Below are 16,991 nucleotides of genomic sequence, written 5' to 3' on the forward strand. Positions count from 1 at the left end.
TTCCATTTAGAAAATTCATCCTCTCCATTCTGGAGGCTGCCATCTTAGAGAGGAAGCATATAATACAAGTCCAATTAGAAACCAGAGAAAACCAAACAGCTTCTAATGTGTTTTTTGTTTGTTTGTTTTTGGTTTTTTTAAGGTAAATTCTCTCCCTGTCTCTCTCTACAATGTACCTTGAAACAATTTTGAAACCATCTATTTTTCATTGGTTTCTAGTGGGACTTGCATTTTCTCAGTCAGAATCTACCTTGGGAAGGTGTCAAAGTAGTGGGTTTTGGTTTGCCTCATTCCTTTGTGTCACATCTTTAAATTCAAAAATGAAATCCAGTGACTTACTCATCTTTCTAATGAGATGTGATTCTGCTGCCAGAGTCCCTTAAAGAGCCATGGCAATTTTCAAGGAGAAGTAGAATGAATCCTACCCTTGTCCTTGTCAACATACTTCCTCTCATGAAGGGAGTTTCCAGAGTCCAAGGCTTTGTGTGAGATGGGGTTCAGCAAGCTCTATAACAGCTTGGCTATGTAGCCCCTATCAGCATCAAATTAGATTCCACTTTTGTTCCAATATCATCAGCCGTAGGATCCCCTCTAAATCCATCTTCATTCTTGGTTCCTTTTCCCCCTGCCGAGCCCACACCTTCCACATTGCCCTTCTCTCCACACCTATCTTCAACACCCAGCCTTTCTGCCCTCATTATTGCAAAGTTTGTGCTTCTCTACTCCATTTTTCTTGTGATCCTCAGCTCCCGAGAACTGTGCATGTCAAAGTAGTTCTGACACCACCATTACACGGAAGTGGGTGGAAAATAATAGTGTGTCCTGAATAGTAATCCATTGCACCCCTCATTTTAAGGGGAAGAAGGCAAGACTCATGACAAAAATCATAGAGTGAAATAGCTGGAAGTCCACCCGCTGAGAAAGGCTGGATGGCAGAGCCACTGTGCAATGCTGCTATAAAGAAATGCAAAGTAAGTATTATTTTACATTATAATTTTTATGTTAAAGTTTCTTTCTAACTTGAAACTACTGATATGGGGTAGATTGCTATAAGAAACTGATTGGGAAGGAATCACACCGAGAGAGCATGTACTTGGCTGAAAATGAATTCAGACATTAAGATAACATTTAGGATGGTACAGAAAGAATATTGAGCTATTTTGGGGGCGCTGATTGCTGTGTGGAATAGACAGAAAATGGATGTTGCAGAATGGCAATAGCTCACTATTAAATTTCATATTTCTGATTCTTGCTCCTTACCATCTGTCCTTTTCTTTCCATCACCACAGCCAAATCTCTTGTTCAGTCTCTCACTATATCCTGACCTGGCTACCTCAATGTCCACATTTCTGGCCTCTCAAACACACACATTGCCACTAAAAGTAAATATTCCTTGTCCATTATTTTGATCACATCTTTCCCACTGACTCCTCATCCACTATCTACTGGTCACTTCCTTTAAGACATGATTGTAAATACATCCCTCTCTTCTTCTGCTCCCTTATCAAGCTTCAGGTTGACTGCTACCCCTCTCTGAAATCATCTGCAAACACTCCTCCCTATTCACTTTTAAATCTTTTTTGAAAGCCTACTTCTGCAGTGCTGCCCATAGTACGTCTTACTGATTTTGTTATTCTGATTTCCTGACTTGTCCACTTGTCTGTCCATCCATCTTTAGACTGTGAGCTCCTCCAGGCAGAGACCATCCATTCTTTATTATTAGTCGTAGTTGTTATTCATATTACCATGGTGCCCAGGAGACCTAGTCATGGATCATGGTCCCGTTCTGCTAGGTTCTGTACAAACACAGAACGAACCAATGGTCCCTGCCCCAAAGAGCTTACAATCTATGTGTTTTTATTCAGATTCTGATCTATTCTTGAATCTCTGGAAAGCGCTTAGCACATTAAGGACGCTACCATCAGAAAAATAACAATAATGGTCAATTGATAACCATACCAGTGGGTTTCACAGTTACTGAATCTGGGTCCCTTGCACCCATAATTCCATGAGAAGTATTAAGCTTATTTCTGAGCACTTGGTTTTTCCTCAGTTAACAAGCAGAACCAAACTTTTGGGAAATCTACTGCTAAAAAGACAAACGAGAATGATGGGAAAGATACAAACAGCCATGCTTCAGGGCATAAGCCAACTTCTCAGTACTCTGGGGTCGGAGGAAACTTTCCCATAACTGCCTATAGCTCTGAGCTACTGGTTGCTGTCTGAGACAGGTTACTGGATTAGATGGACCACTGATCTAATCCAGTATGGCAATTCTCATGTTCCCACAATGGTTAAGCACGCGTGGTTTCATTTTGTTTTACAATACAAGCACATTGTGACAGAATTGGAAGTTCCCAGTTACTACCCACAAAGTGCAGCATGTGATCTCTACGTGGTGGAAGCTTGTGGCTGTCACGGTTTCCTCCCACACAATACTTTCAGTTTTTCTGGGCTATAATTATAGCGAAACAAACAAGGGCTCAAGTCAATCCCAAATATGCTTTGGGTATTTGAGAGATGAAATAAAACAAAAATCTATTTTGTGGCAGTAGATAGAAGGGACAGACACAACCAGTTGGGTTTCCTGATTACAAGAAGAAATGTTTCTTGAGACTCTGGTAAGTTTTACACAATGCTGTGCCTTTGTATTTTCTGTTGTCATATACTGCTATGGTTCTATGAGACAAATACAAAAAGAGTATACCAATGTGTTGCCATAGGTATACTCCCAACAGCGATGGCACAACAGCCATCATTTATCCAGTGAAGCAGATAGTACAACATTCATATCGGATACCTTAATAGCGTATCATATCAAGTGCAATTAAAATCAGCGATGCAACTTTTTAATTCACCAGTTGTACCAGTCATCGCACTGATGAAATGATGCGAAAGGCTGAATGGCAGAAGCTCTATGCAAAACTGCTGTAAAGAAATGGAAACCAAGTCTATTTTATGTTATGATTCTTATATAAGTCTCTTTCTTGCTTGAAGTCAATATATTGTCTGGGTTACTATAAAAGATAGAAATACTGATCTGCAAGCTACAGTCACTGAATGAGCTAGTACTTGGTTGTCCAATCAGGTGTGAAATTGTACATGATATACAGAGATGCCCCAGCGTCAAAATTCAGATTCAACTTTTGAACACCAGTGTGCCAGCAGTATTTGGATCCAGGTTTTGGAGTCTGTTCATTACAAAAATGGGAGGTATTTCCAAAATTTGTATCTTGATCTAGCTTCAGATTGCAAATCCTCCTCCTGGACAAAGTTAGGGGTTCTTTTAGATCCAGGATTTTGGTCTGAACCTCTCTCTAGCATGGTGCATCTGTGAGGTGGACAAATAAAGAGCAAAATTTCTAACTGGTAAAAAGCTGCAGGTTTAGCGCTGAATGTGGTCTCTTTCCCACAGCTCAGTGGGAGGTGGGGAGTTTTGCAATCATCTGGCTATTTAACCCAAGTAATAGGAAGAGTGATGTTTAATAAAACTGGGTTTGAGGAAGAACTGGCTGTTTAGCATTGCTGTACCTGAGTTTAAGTCTAAGTCACTCCATTGTGGTCTATACACACTAGGGAATGAGAGAAAGAGGAAAGTGGATTTCTAAAGTACTGGAGGCTTTACAGTCATTCGTAATATGGCATTGAATTGCAATGAAATGCCTTTTTTTGATAGACCATACAGCAAAATAATTGTTATTATTGTTTTCTGTAAGATCAAATCATGGTAGTGATTGTTAGACTAAAAGTTAAGCCAGCCGGAATGTGAGAGTTGTAATTTTTCAGGCCTGTCAGGTTTAGCATGTCTGGAAAATGTGGAAGATGGCTGATGAATATTATCAGTATAAAACTGTTATAACCAAGATGGTAGATCCAAGATGTCACATCCATCAACAAACAAAGCCTGCATTTCTGTTCTCAGCAATGAAGTCCACATCAGGAATACAAATACCGAGCCACTGGAGTGAGACAGAGTAGCAGTTTTTTCAGCCCGATTTAGTTATGCTTTAAACTGATGGATGTGGACATGATTCATGTGAGTTATGTGATCCCTCAAGAAACCATTTGCAAATTAACTAATGAAATATTGTTTTGCTTGAAGCTTATTAAAGAGAGGCAGTGAAAAGTAGTTGCACATAACTACAAAGCCTGGAATGTAGATTTCAAAAACCTGGACTTTATTGGCATGTCCATAATCCTCAGTGCACGGATTATGTGGAGGAGTGGCAGAAAAGGGGGCTTAAGCGTCACATTAAGAAAGGTAAAAAGACTCTACAGCCATGTAATTGCAGGATTAATAGGCGGAATAAGATGCTTTGCTCTACTATTTACATTTCCAGAGCAATTTATGAAAATCCACACACAGAAAACCTCAGTAATTGAAAATGAAATTCAACAGCATGCTTCTAAGTTAAAGGACTTAGATGTAATTGCTCAAGAGTGAAGAGAAGGAACTGGTTAAACTTCTCAAGATAGTTGAAAGGTTATTCCCGGTCAAAGCAAAGGGAATAGAGGGTTTCCAGTAGGATGTGGTAGCTTCTTGAACTATATTTTTGCCATGGCAATAATTCTTCCTCAAAAAAGGCTCACAATTTCTGGGTATCCAGGAAACAATTTAAAAGTCCTTAAGACGTCTACATCACACATTGTTTTTGTTTTTTGGTTTGACACCAACATAGCTCCCACTCATCCTGAAGCGTATATTGAAGGGGAAGGAGATGGGGAGATCATGCGAAGAAATGGGGTTATAGTTGGAGCATCATATTGCAGGAGCAATATTGGAGGCTGGGACAAGCTATTGGAAGAGGATAGCTCAAACCAAAGGGTTTCTAAAATTGCAATAGTATGGAGAAGTTAGGATGATTAGAATTTTTCTCATTAGAAAAGACACAGACCTTCTGGTGATGTAAGTAAGTCTGAGCATAGTGAAAGTGGTCATCATATAAAAACTTCAGGAAGGCAACTGCCTCAAAAAGAGAAGGGCACAAAAACTAAGGAGAGACCACACACTACAAGAGCTTTGTCCTTATGTGTTGTATGGAACAGATTACTGAGGCAGCTACAGAGGCAACCACTCAGCAAATTCAGCCAGACACAAACTTAGAAGAAGAAAAAAAAAACATTACAGGGCACAAGAACTATCTAGGTAAGTAGATAAATCCTACAAGGCCTCCCTTTCCATCTCCAGAATTGTCACTAACTGGTAGAGCAGGTGATCTACTTGTATACGTTTCTAGAAAGGGGTAATTCAGAATAAAATATAAAGCCATTACAGGGAATCAAAGTGGAAGTGCTTTGGCTTGGAACACATATCTCATGTGCTAAAGCCCCACTACAAATGACATGCTTTGGGGCAACAGTTTTATTTTCTGGATATATGATATGTATCAAGTCTTGGTCTGCGTTCTAATCCATAGAACCAATTTCAAAATGATCTTAGTGCGATAGGAATTTTACTTTACTATCCGCTATGATATACTGTAGCTGGCAGGCTGGGAGGTCTGAACACATAGATGAATATGCAGTTCTCCTGGAAATGCTTCAATTTTATATGCAGAGGGAGGGCTATTAAAGAATTCACTTGATGTTTGAAATGTAAGAAAAGGACCATTGGCTTTGACCTCTCATCTTAATGGAGCTGAGATTATCCTTTGCCTCTTATCCACATCTACAAACCATTGCACAATTTCCTAAGGACACCAAAATCAACATCCTTGTCATAGCCTTTAGGAGTGTACCTACCAAAATGTACTGAGGTTTTGAGGTGACATGGCCTATTTTATTAAGTTTGCCACTATATTGATTAAATTAGGGCTGAGGACCATTTTCAGCTTGCTAACTGACCCATTGTGTCCCCTAGGAAATTCTGGAGAGTGGAAAGCATAACTGAAAATTAGTATAACAACAACAGATGTTCCAAAGATTTATGACTCAGGGGGATGATACAGATCATGTGACATGTACAGGGACTCATTTTACTAACTATGCCCCCTAACACTTCAGTTTAGAAATTGACTAAGTTATTACATTCTCTTCTTGGTAGTAAGGGTTTTAGTATCTCAATAATATGAACATAAAAAGTCAAGCATTTTCTTCTTTGTCAAACACTTGTACATTTATTCCAACCCTGTTAATTTTGTTTAAAAAATGCAGCTGCTCATCGCCTCCCCCAAGTTTAAAAAGAAGGTGAACCAAAGCTAGACACATTGTCCAGTGAGTTTTGTAGCATATCAAGCGTCCTCCACATTATATTTGGTTTTAGCTGATACACTGCATTGATAGAGGTGTGCAAATGAGCTGTGAGGTCTGTAGTTTGTTCTAGAGATTACTAGCAAAAGGCCAATGCACCAGCTCAGCAGCTCACATTTTCAATAAACTCTGCTTCTAGCTGAAACTGAACACATTTCAGTGAAGCGGCACTCTGTGCTTTCAGAGCTATCAAATCCGTTACATAAAGGACCACTGTGAAGTGCTGAATATGTTCTTGCTTTAATCAGTTCAGAGAATAGAGATTTGTTTAAAATGTTTTTTTTCCCCAATCACACAGGGGCTGCCCCTGTAAATACCATGAGTGGGCACACGTGAAATACCGGGAACACAAGCAACACATTCTGAAAATGTCAGCCCCCATCCATACACCTCTGCCTCCCACATGGCACTCCTACTCATTTGACATCACAAGAACTCAGTGCTAGGGCTTGGGGTGTTTTTTTTCCCTTCCAAATTTCTCCCCCTCCTCCTTTTCTTCACACTACTGTACAAAGATGACAGCTGAGCAGTTAGTAATAAACCCTCGTGTTTGTGTTAGGCAAACAATGGTACATCAGTCACACTCAGTAACATGGCCATGACTGGATAGTGTGCTGTGCGACAGACTGGGAACCACGACGTCCAATGACGTGCCAGCCCTTTATGCATCAAAGGCAAAAGCAACATGAAGCAGAACAACAATTTTGCACGTTCCCTTTTAGTTTCACCAAACTGAATATTATACATAATCCTTGTTCTCCTGCTCCCTATACCTCATGGCAGAAAACCATGAGCATAATCTTTTAAAAGAAAAAATAGTGGGATTTAATTTTTATCTGCAATTTTATTACCCCCCATAAAAATACTCCCCCTTACTTTGGGTAGTGCCACTTTGATATTTCAGCTTATTTTCCTTTTAGCAACTGTTTTACCCACTGTAGAAGCAGCTTGGAGGCTATCTTTCCTTCACTTTGTTCTTACACAGGTCACATTCCTTTCATGTACAGGAAGGAGTGATCTCATTTCTTTATGCAATGCTAGCTTTAGTTTACTAATGAGAAATAGATAGCTGATAACTGTACTTAAGACTCTACAGGAAAAAGGCTTAAAAAAGGAAATACAGTAATTGATTGATGGATTCATTTCAATTAAACTTGCCTTAATTTTACGGCTATTTGGCAGAGATGCGTCTGTAGCCTTAGAGATTATTGTAGGCTCTGAAAAACTCAAATACTGTATCTTCTTTCTCAGTACAAATCCTGAGATATAGATGTATATTCTTGTCTCTCCAAGTTATTACCGTTCAGACAATTTCAATTCAGAGCCAATAAGAGTAGCATCTTTTCTATCCAAAAACTAAAGGTCACACCTTGAGAAAATTGACCTTTCGAGAAATGCCTGGAAATAAGTGAGGGTGTGGGGGACTGACTATTATGGTTTGTTTACCGGCTGTAAAAAATAGCTTTCCTTGTCAGCCACAAATATTAGGTTTTTCATTGGTATAAAGGCTCCAGGTGAGCTCGCCCATGCAAGGCGCTCAGCAGACCCTCTCTTGGATTCTGCACACTGTACTCTCCTATTGTGTAAATTATGCTCTATTTTGGTTGCTTACCTGCTTCCCCATAAAATTCTAACTAAACAATTCTGCAGCTGTGGTTCTTATAACTATTTTATAAACCATGAAGTGTCAAGGAAACCCCAGCCACAGGCCAACAAATGCAGAACACCACTTTCTCCGGAACAGCATGCACATGATTTTTAGTGCATTTATTTATACATACTTAAAATTGCCTAGGACAGAGGATTTCTAAAAATTTGGTCACATTAATGGAGAGCTTTTCATGGGGGAAAATCATCCCTTCACAAGCATGGAACCTTTTTCTCCTCCCTTTGAGATGACAGAACTTCCTTGTGGCAAACATACATGGAGAAGTGTAGGGTGTTTTATTGATGCAGTACATGGTTGAGAGCTGCTTCACAGGGAGCCAGACTTGTCTTTTCTTCACTCTTTTGTCCAAAAAGCTGCTTCCTGACACCTTGAGGAACCAAGCTACACTACACACTGCCTAAAAAAAACAGATGGGATGTGGGAGTCAGAGGACCAAATCTCAAGTTCACAACCAAAGGTTTGGGGGTGACAGAGGTAAGAGGAGGCGCAGTAGAGCTCACTTTACAGATCTGCCCAACAGGTTCTAAAGAGAGAAAATATATGGGATGGTCATCAAATGACTGTACAGATGGTAGTTATGATGTGTATCATCTTGTTAGCAGAATGTTTATTATGTCAATTGCCATAATTTTAAATTATAAAAGGTATTGGCTGTCACACTACCCAGGAGATAAACCTATGGGTTCCCCTAGGATTCCAGCCAGGCACTCTAGTTATACCCACTTATTTAGAGGGAGATGTGGCAGATATTGCAACCCCATTGAATCACTTAGGTGGTAAACACTTCCAAAGAGGTACCACATTTTGGGGAGGCTTGCATACGCTGCTTCAAACTGGGATTTCCAGAGGCCAACAAACAAATAAAGGGCTTTAGGCATAAAAAGGCTGTGTTTAAACTGATCAGGGCCTTGATTTCGGATCCAGCAAACATACAGGACCTTATGTTCAAAGGGGGGCCTAACCCTTGCAGAAGGGTTGGAAAGTCTTTTGTCTGCTAAAACAACGAAGAGTCTGGTGGCACCTTAAAGACTAACAGATTTATCTGGACGTAAGCTTTTGTGGGTAAAAAGAAAACACTTCTTCAGATGCATGGAGTGAAAATTACAGAAACCGGCATAAATATATATTGGCACATGAAGAGAAGGGAGTAACCTTAAAAATGGAGAACCAATGTTGAAGTCCAATTTAGTTAGGGTGAATGTGGCCCATTCCCAATAACTAGTGAGGGAGGTGTCAATACCAAGAGAGGGAAAATTGCTTTTGTAGTGAGCCCTATTCAAGTCCCTATTCAAGCCCAAATTGCTGGTGTTAAGTTTGCAAATGAATTGTAGTCCTGCAGTTTCTCTTTGAAGTCTGTTTTTGAAGTTTTTTTGTTGAAATATGACTACTTTTAAATCTGCTATTGAGTGTCCGGGGAGATTGAAGTGTTCTCCTACTGGCTTTTGTATGTTACCATTCCTGATGTCTGATTTGTGTCCATTTATCCTTTTACATAGAGACCGTCCGGTTTGGCCAATGTACATGGCAGAGGGGCATTGCTGGCACATGATGGCATATATCACATTAGTAGATGTGCAAGTGAATGAGCCTCTGGTGGTGTGCCTGGGTCCTATGATGGTGTTGCTAGAGTAGATATGGGACAGAGAAGGCAACGGGGTTTGTTACAGGGATTGGTTCCTGGGTTAGTGTTCTGTGGTGTGTAGTTGCTGGTGAGTATTTGCTTCAGGTTGGGGGGCTGTCTGTAAGCAAGGATTGGCCTGCCTCCCAAGGCCTGTGAGACTGGGGATTGTTTTCCAGGATAGGTTGTAGATTGTTGATGATGCACTGGAGAGGTTTTATCTGGGGGCTGTACGTGATGACCAGTGGTGTTCTGTTATTTTCCTTGTTGGGCCTGTCCTGTAGTAGGTGACAAACACGGCTACCCCTCTGATATTTTGTCTGCTAGGGGCTCATCAGAATAGTGGGTTACTCTGGTAGGCTTTTAGCAAATGTATAAGAACTTTTATGGGGTTTTATGAGCTTTCTCTGTACTGCTTTTACCTTAAGAATAAATGTGCTTGCTTAGAAAGAGCTGTGCGGTAACTTGTAATTGCTGGCAATACATTCTTCATAGCCCTTGGAAAGAGAGCAACACACAGGCTCTGGACATGAGGCAGATTGGCTTGTGAGGATATCGCAGCATAAGGCAGGGAGCTGTGCAGCGTTAAAACCGTGGTCAAGAGGGAGACAGACAGGTCCCCACCCAAAAGTAGTAACTTCTGGTAGCCAGAAACCTTAAATGGGTGCCCTCAAAGGACCATGAAGTGGGAACAGAGCAGTTACTCTAAAACTAAGAGTTTATCACACTTTCTAGATTTTCTCTGGTTTCATTTTCTCACTCCCATCTCTTCTGTTCCTCTTTTCCGCAACCCCATGCTCTTCTGTCACGTGGTCCACTACTACTTCTCTCCCCCTGCACATACTTTCCCTTCTGCTTTGTTCCCTTTTCCTCTACTAACCTAGACAAGCTCCCCAGCCAGCAGCAGTCCTAAAGGCCTATAGAAACAAGGACCCAACCCAACAAGTCTCCAGGCTCTTTGTCAAGGGAACTTGTAACCAGGGACAAGCCCAATCTCTGGAGGCCACCTGGGAGTCTGTGTAGTCCTATGACTACAGTTTTGGGACCACTGTTTTAGAAGAAAACATCTTAATTATGATGTTTTAATTACTGGAATGATTGTTTTCACTTGATGAGTTTAAGGTCTTCTGCAGCAAAGATTAAGGAGACAAGAAGTTTTCCTAACACATTGCATTCCTTCTTGCAAACTTCAGAACAAGACCAGAGAGAGAGAGAGCACACATGCATATGTTAAAGAAGGCATCATACGACTTTGGTCTAAGAGTGGATTCCTTGTTTCCACTCGCCTCCATGCTGACAGTCTGAGCCAGAGAGGTCAGGGTGTAAATGGACATGAAGACTGAATTACCCTTTCACCCGCAGAGGAGGTGTCTCCAGGTCAGGGTTGAGGAATACTGGTGGGGCAGGTGAGAAGACATTTGCAACTGTCAGTGTCTGCAGTACTGGTATTTCTATTAATGAACAGAGGTTTTAAGTCTCTAGGGCTCTCAACCTGCACCTTTCATAGCATTAAAAAAGGAAAGAACAGATGAGGGGGGAAGTGTTTACCTTTGACTGAAATGCATTTAAAAGTTGAGATAACTGAATCTCCAGAGGAAGAAAGTAGGTTAGGAAACTTGGTCAATGAAAAGCATGGGGCTTGGAGAAGAATTCTACTATATTATGCTTTACCAGCCCTTTAATATCACACGGTACATTTCCTATAAAGCCAAAATATGTGGGTTGATGGCTAGCAACCAAAGGTTGCACTCTCATGATGCACTTACGGGATACCATGCCCTTAGCAGAAAATTCACACGCAATATATCATTATTTATATTCTGAATCAGATTACCGCAATATAGTCTTTTTCAAAGATTTGATTAAAAAAAAATAGCTAAATATGTCAAAAATGAATCAGATTTTCTAATATGTATTTTATTTTTTAAGAGAAACAGAACCTTAAAAATAAAAAATAAAATAAAAAAATACAATTTAACTAGCTATCCAAAGGGAAAGGACTTAGGAGTATTCAGGCTATGCTTAGTCTATCTAAAACCTAATTTGCTTTCTGTGGTTGTATTCCTTTAATATCAGCATGGGTATTAGCCCTCCCACACTGACCAGAATAGGAAATGAGAAATACTCATTCTTTATGTGACTAATGGACTGTCTTCCAAATTGCAGAATGCATTGTTTTACTACAAAGCAAAGTAGCTTAACCCTAAAATGACCAGTATAAAGTTCTCAATTACACAAAACAGTTTTATTTTAACTACTCCATAGCTTGCTCCAATCCAACCAGAATTATTGTATGGCTTTTTTTTGTTGTTCTATATTCAAATGTTGTTCTGTATTCAAATGTTCGGTAGCAGGTTGGTGTTTACAGTAGTGTCATTTATCACAAACTGTGGATGTCCCACAAATGGAGCAGTTAATTACTGTACGCTGGCCCTACAGCAGGGGGATGAGGAGGGTAAAGGAGGTTAACCAGACAGACTGACCCACCCTGCCAACTGGTATTCATCTCTGAGGGATCCACGCTCATCCTTGTCAGCACACAGACACTGCAGCAGAGGTTGTGGAATGAGCACTCTGTTAGACAAAACAAGGTCCCTCCCTCCCTTATGGAACAGTCCCATAGAATTTAATAGGAATTAAACCCTTAGGACTCTGTATTCTAAGAAGCTACAGAATTTAATAAAGAGGCTATAGTCTCTCTATAGGATATTTGAGCCATCTAATAGAATTCTGCACCCAATATTATTTTATTTTCAGTTCTGTAGGATAGTTCAAAGAAAAAAAGAAAAGGCATATAGGGTGGGGAGAGGGGAGAACCACATTCTAGAGGACAGATCCTGTCCTCATTGAGTAACTGTGCCATTCCAACAGTGCAGAGCTCCCTAAAATTGGCGCATCCAGCCACACAAGGTAGGATTTCCCCATCCATGGGGGATCTTCAGGTGATGTAGACACACTATAGGAGTTCCTCCTGGGGAGGGCGTATAATGGGTGGAAGTGGGCATGGCAGGGCATCCTTGATTATCCATGGCTGCTACAATGCCCTTTTGGAGACATAGAAATCATGCACAGATTAGAGCAGCCTTCAGGTTTCTCTAACTTATTCTAAGGGGCTGGACCATGTAGAGCAGCTCCAGGACTTGGAGAACATACCCACCTTTGTACTAACCCACCTTCAGATGTGTAGAATGCTTTTTGGCTCCAGCTAAAAATCTGACCCTGAAGAGTTATTTTACTTTACATTCTATAGGCCTTTTCCCTAGGATGGAGGAGTTCTGACTCCTACATTCATATTCACTGAGAGAAGAAAATGCCACCCCTTTCCATTTTTCATTCTTTCCAGGGTGAGGAGGATGAATGAGGGAGCACAAAAATAATACTAATAAATTGCTTGAATTTAAAGATTGGACTATAAGCATTGAAAGCCTTGCCTCTTACAAACAATAGTCAATGTGACTGATAGTCCAGGAAGCACATTAAGGAAGTATAATAGCTTTCCCTGTGGACAGAGGAAAGCTGTTAGTTTGCAGGGGAGAATCTGCTCTTTGAATGAGACAAATGAAACTCGTCCTGTGTTTTAAAGAAAAACAAATATCCCTCACTGGAGCTAGATCTCTCTATAAAAAATGTTTTTTTCCCATTCCAATCACAAACTAAACAGAAGCATTTAACAAATAAATAAACAAACATGTATTCCTTCAAGAGGATATGAAAAAGGGATGCATGGATTTTAAAGAGTTATAACTATATGGACACAGAAATCGCAGTGATTTAGCTCTGTGAAAGTGACAGAGGTGTTTATACAGGCCCAATCCTCTTTTGCGAAACATGCCTGCATGCCAATGGGGCTGATCAGCACTTCGCAGTGTCAAGCCTTATATCGAAAGAGGATTCACTTTTCAAAAGTTATGCACTGCAGAATGACTCCTCCTTGTTAGCTGGTTTTGTGGAGGGATAGACAGAGGGAGCTCAAAGGAACTGACCATCACAAACTTTGCCATCTTGCCTTCTCCAATGCATAGCAACGTACACGTATACACACATACATTCCCTGCGCTGTACCAAACGAAGACACTTCACTGCAGACGCTTCCCCTTGGGGAGAAGATGAGAGAACAAACCACATGTTACAGATGTGTAGCCATATTGCTTAATCCACTGCTGCAAGGTGCTCAGATATTATAATATAACAACCTGTATATAATAGACTAGAATTGGAAAAAGAAGGATGAATAGCTTCCTTAACCACAAACATAAAGTCTCAGAGATTCTTTGAAGTGTGATAGATTATCCTACCAACTTGTTGCTTTCCCACCACACTTCAGATCAGGTAACAAACATCTGGGATTTGATAGTCAGCCTGATATTGTCCTTCAATTTTTAGGTTAGAAAAAAACAGAAAAGATTGTTGTTGTTGGTTTTTAAAGGATAAGGAAAAGCCACACAGGTCCATAGTGAATTTAGAGACTCTCTCATTTTAATAGTAAAACAGCACAAAAATAAATAACCCTTTTTGAGCAATGCTTTAATTATCAGGCTTTCCCCTTTGCTGGTGGCTTTTCGTAGGATGGCTCCTTTAAAAACCTTTGCTTTTCTTTCTGTTCCCATGACACCTTTCCTTTCACCTCAAGTTTAACATTTCTTTTCTGCACTGTGGTCACTGATTAATGCCCTGACCTTTGACCTACTAACCCCTACAATAACAAAACAGAAGACTGATGTTGTCAGTGCCCAAACTGTAAATAAGATCTTTCCTGTGTGGTGATATTAGGTCTTCAGGATTTATGTGAAAAAATATGGTCCCTTCCCTCCCCCAGCCATTTCCTTAGGTTTCAAACTGTAAACAAGTGACTAGATACCTGATTGAACACAACTTTAAATAATCCAGAGTAACATTATTTACTTGGTTCTGATCAAGACCCAAAGCAGCCAGCTGAACAGTAAACAGGCTGCTGGTCAACTCTAAATGAATAAGAATATAGGAAAGCCAGATATAAAGTAGTTTAGCCTCTGTAATAGACTTCAATAGCAGGCCTTCTCCTTCTCCATTACAAAATCGAAATAGAAAAGCATCTCTTAAATAACCTTCCCTTTTGTGGACAGCTTCAGGGAACCATTCACAGTCAATCAAGGCTTGCAATGCTCCAGAGCCATCTGCCGTGTACCCAGAGCAGCTTTGCTCATCCTCAGGAGCCCCGGTTACGCCTGTTAGTTTTGCTCTTCACGTCAAACCTAACGAGAAAATGCTGAAAACAAATCACTTTGCTTCGCCATGGTAGCTTGAAGAACTCAAAGCTTCCAAGAGCGAGAAGCCAGGAGAGATGATAAAAATGGGAGGTGACTGGGGGGAAAGGAAAGAGTATCTAGTGATTAGAGAGCCAGGACACCTCGGTTCTAATCCCAGCTCTGCCACTCACATTATGTGACCCAAGGCAATCCCTTCACCTCTCTGTGTCACAACATAAAGAGAGGAAATTGTAAACTCTCTAGGGCAGGGGCTAGTTTTTGTTATACTCTTGTACAGTGTCTAGCACAATGGGGCCATTAGGCGGTACTGCAGTACAAACAATAATGAGTAATACCACCACCTCACAGGCGGGTTGTGAGAATCAGCTTTGAGCTCGAGCAGCACCTTAAAAGTACACAAGAACATTAGTTAGATTCCAAAGGGATGGTTGTGTCAAAATAGGAATTACCATCTTGTTTGATTCCCAAAAAACCTACACCTTAAGGACTCTGATTTCTTGTTTTTCTAAGAGTATTTGAAGGGCAGAGACCATGGAGGTAGCACCTGAAAATTACATATGTAGTATTCCCAATCGGATGAGAAGAAAACATTTCTATTTCTAGAATAAGGCTTGGTAGTGGAAGCTGAAGCTGACTGGGGAGGTCAAACAGACATGCATACTCAGAGCCAATTTTCAGCAGATGGTAAAGATAATAAGCTGATTCCAAGGAGGGCAGGAAGCGACTACCTTGGCTGCTCTGTGGAGCTCCCATTGAAAATAATCAAATGAGGACAATCATAGAAGCAGCTACACAGGTTCTCTGACTGCTAAAGGAGTCTAAAGTTGAGGTTCATGCTATCACCTCTGCTGCTTGTCCAGCCAGTATGCCACACAGAACCTCTCAGCCGGGGAACACCTTTGGATGAAAAACTGCTAAGCTGTTACTTGGCCACACAGCACACACAAACACTATCAGTGCCTCCTCTACCGAACTTGTTCTACATCATCACCGCAGAATGCAGAAACAGCTCAAAGCAGAGACCGAGCCAGGGCAAGCCTGATACCCATTTAATCACAGCTAAGTGATCTAGAAGCAGTGTAACCACTGCAATAGGTCAATCTGAGATAAATAAGGGCAATGCTCTTGAACCCCACTAAAGATCCAATTTTCCATTCATCCTCCTCCAGAGACCCAGCTGTTTTCAAGCCCATGTCAAATTGTTTTAGAGACAAGAAAATAACTTGTAGCCAACAGCACCCACCGAACTTGTACTTCTAACCCTAACTTCACTAAAATTAGTATCCTGCCTCCCCAACCCTTACGTAGGGAATGATACTGATTCAGGCCCTGATCCTGAGAAGTTGGAGTGCTCAGTTTCAGGGGCGTCAATGATCAGAGGCTTAGGGAATTGGAGCATTTGTGACTAAAATGGCAACACTTTTATGGAGAAGGGGTAATTCTGCCAAAACTGCAATCACTTGTTATTCAAGAATTCTGGGTGATTCCCAAATCTGGTTCTTTGTTTATTTCAGTTAAGCACAATGACCCCTGGGCATATGTGCAATTGACATAAAACAACAATAAATAAAGCCCAGTGGCCAAAAGCTGAGATGCCTTCCACATCTCAACATATTGCAGTTCCTCTGTCCCCAATGATCTGCTGAACATTCACCACCACCAAACGCTCTTCAGTGGAAGAAGAGAGCCCTTGAATTGGGACTCAGAGACCAGGCTCTCACAAGCCAATAGAAAAGCTAATTCCATTGGTTGAGACTTCTTCAAAAAATGTCCTCTCTTTAAGCACCTATCAAAATTAACCTGATGGGCAGCTAGCTTGAGTACTAGAAGCAAAGTCCATCATCGATGTAAACCACACTCATGACATAGCAGCATCTCACAGGTTTTAAAAAAACCCCACACACCTAAAAAACAGCCACTCTCAGTTTCTCTCTGTACTTTGCCCAGGCAGAGATTTGTGTGTTTCCCTCAGAATGTGGTTGTGGCAGGAAAGCATGTATTTTGCTCTAAAGATTGTGAAGTTTGCTGGTGGCACTGCTACTACTAATCCACCCACAGAACTGCCACCAGCCAATTGTGTTCCTTGGGCAGAAGCCCCACTAGAAGTTAGTTATATACTGCACAATTAAAGAGAAAATAGGCTGTTGCTGTCCTTCCTGTAATTGTTTCCATTGACTCTGACCCCCTTCAAGACCCCGTGGCATACAGT

At 40.9% G+C, this 16,991-nt stretch overlaps 1 protein-coding gene across 1 annotated transcript in view; it reads left to right on the plus strand.

Moving 5' to 3' along the window:
* Positions 1–937: 937 nt before the first annotated feature.
* The window catches only part of LOC112118556 (ras-GEF domain-containing family member 1A), a 74,909-nt gene continuing 58,855 nt past the window's right edge, over positions 938–16,991 (plus strand). The window contains exon 1 of the mRNA XM_024216921.2: positions 938–971. The gene's annotated coding sequence lies outside the window, so the exon portion shown is untranslated. The remainder of the gene's footprint in view (positions 972–16,991) is intronic.

Source organism: Terrapene carolina, unplaced genomic scaffold (assembly GCF_002925995.2).
Source record: "Terrapene carolina triunguis isolate 2854851 unplaced genomic scaffold, T_m_triunguis-2.0 Scaffold148, whole genome shotgun sequence".
Classification (NCBI taxonomy): Eukaryota; Metazoa; Chordata; order Testudines; family Emydidae; genus Terrapene; species Terrapene triunguis.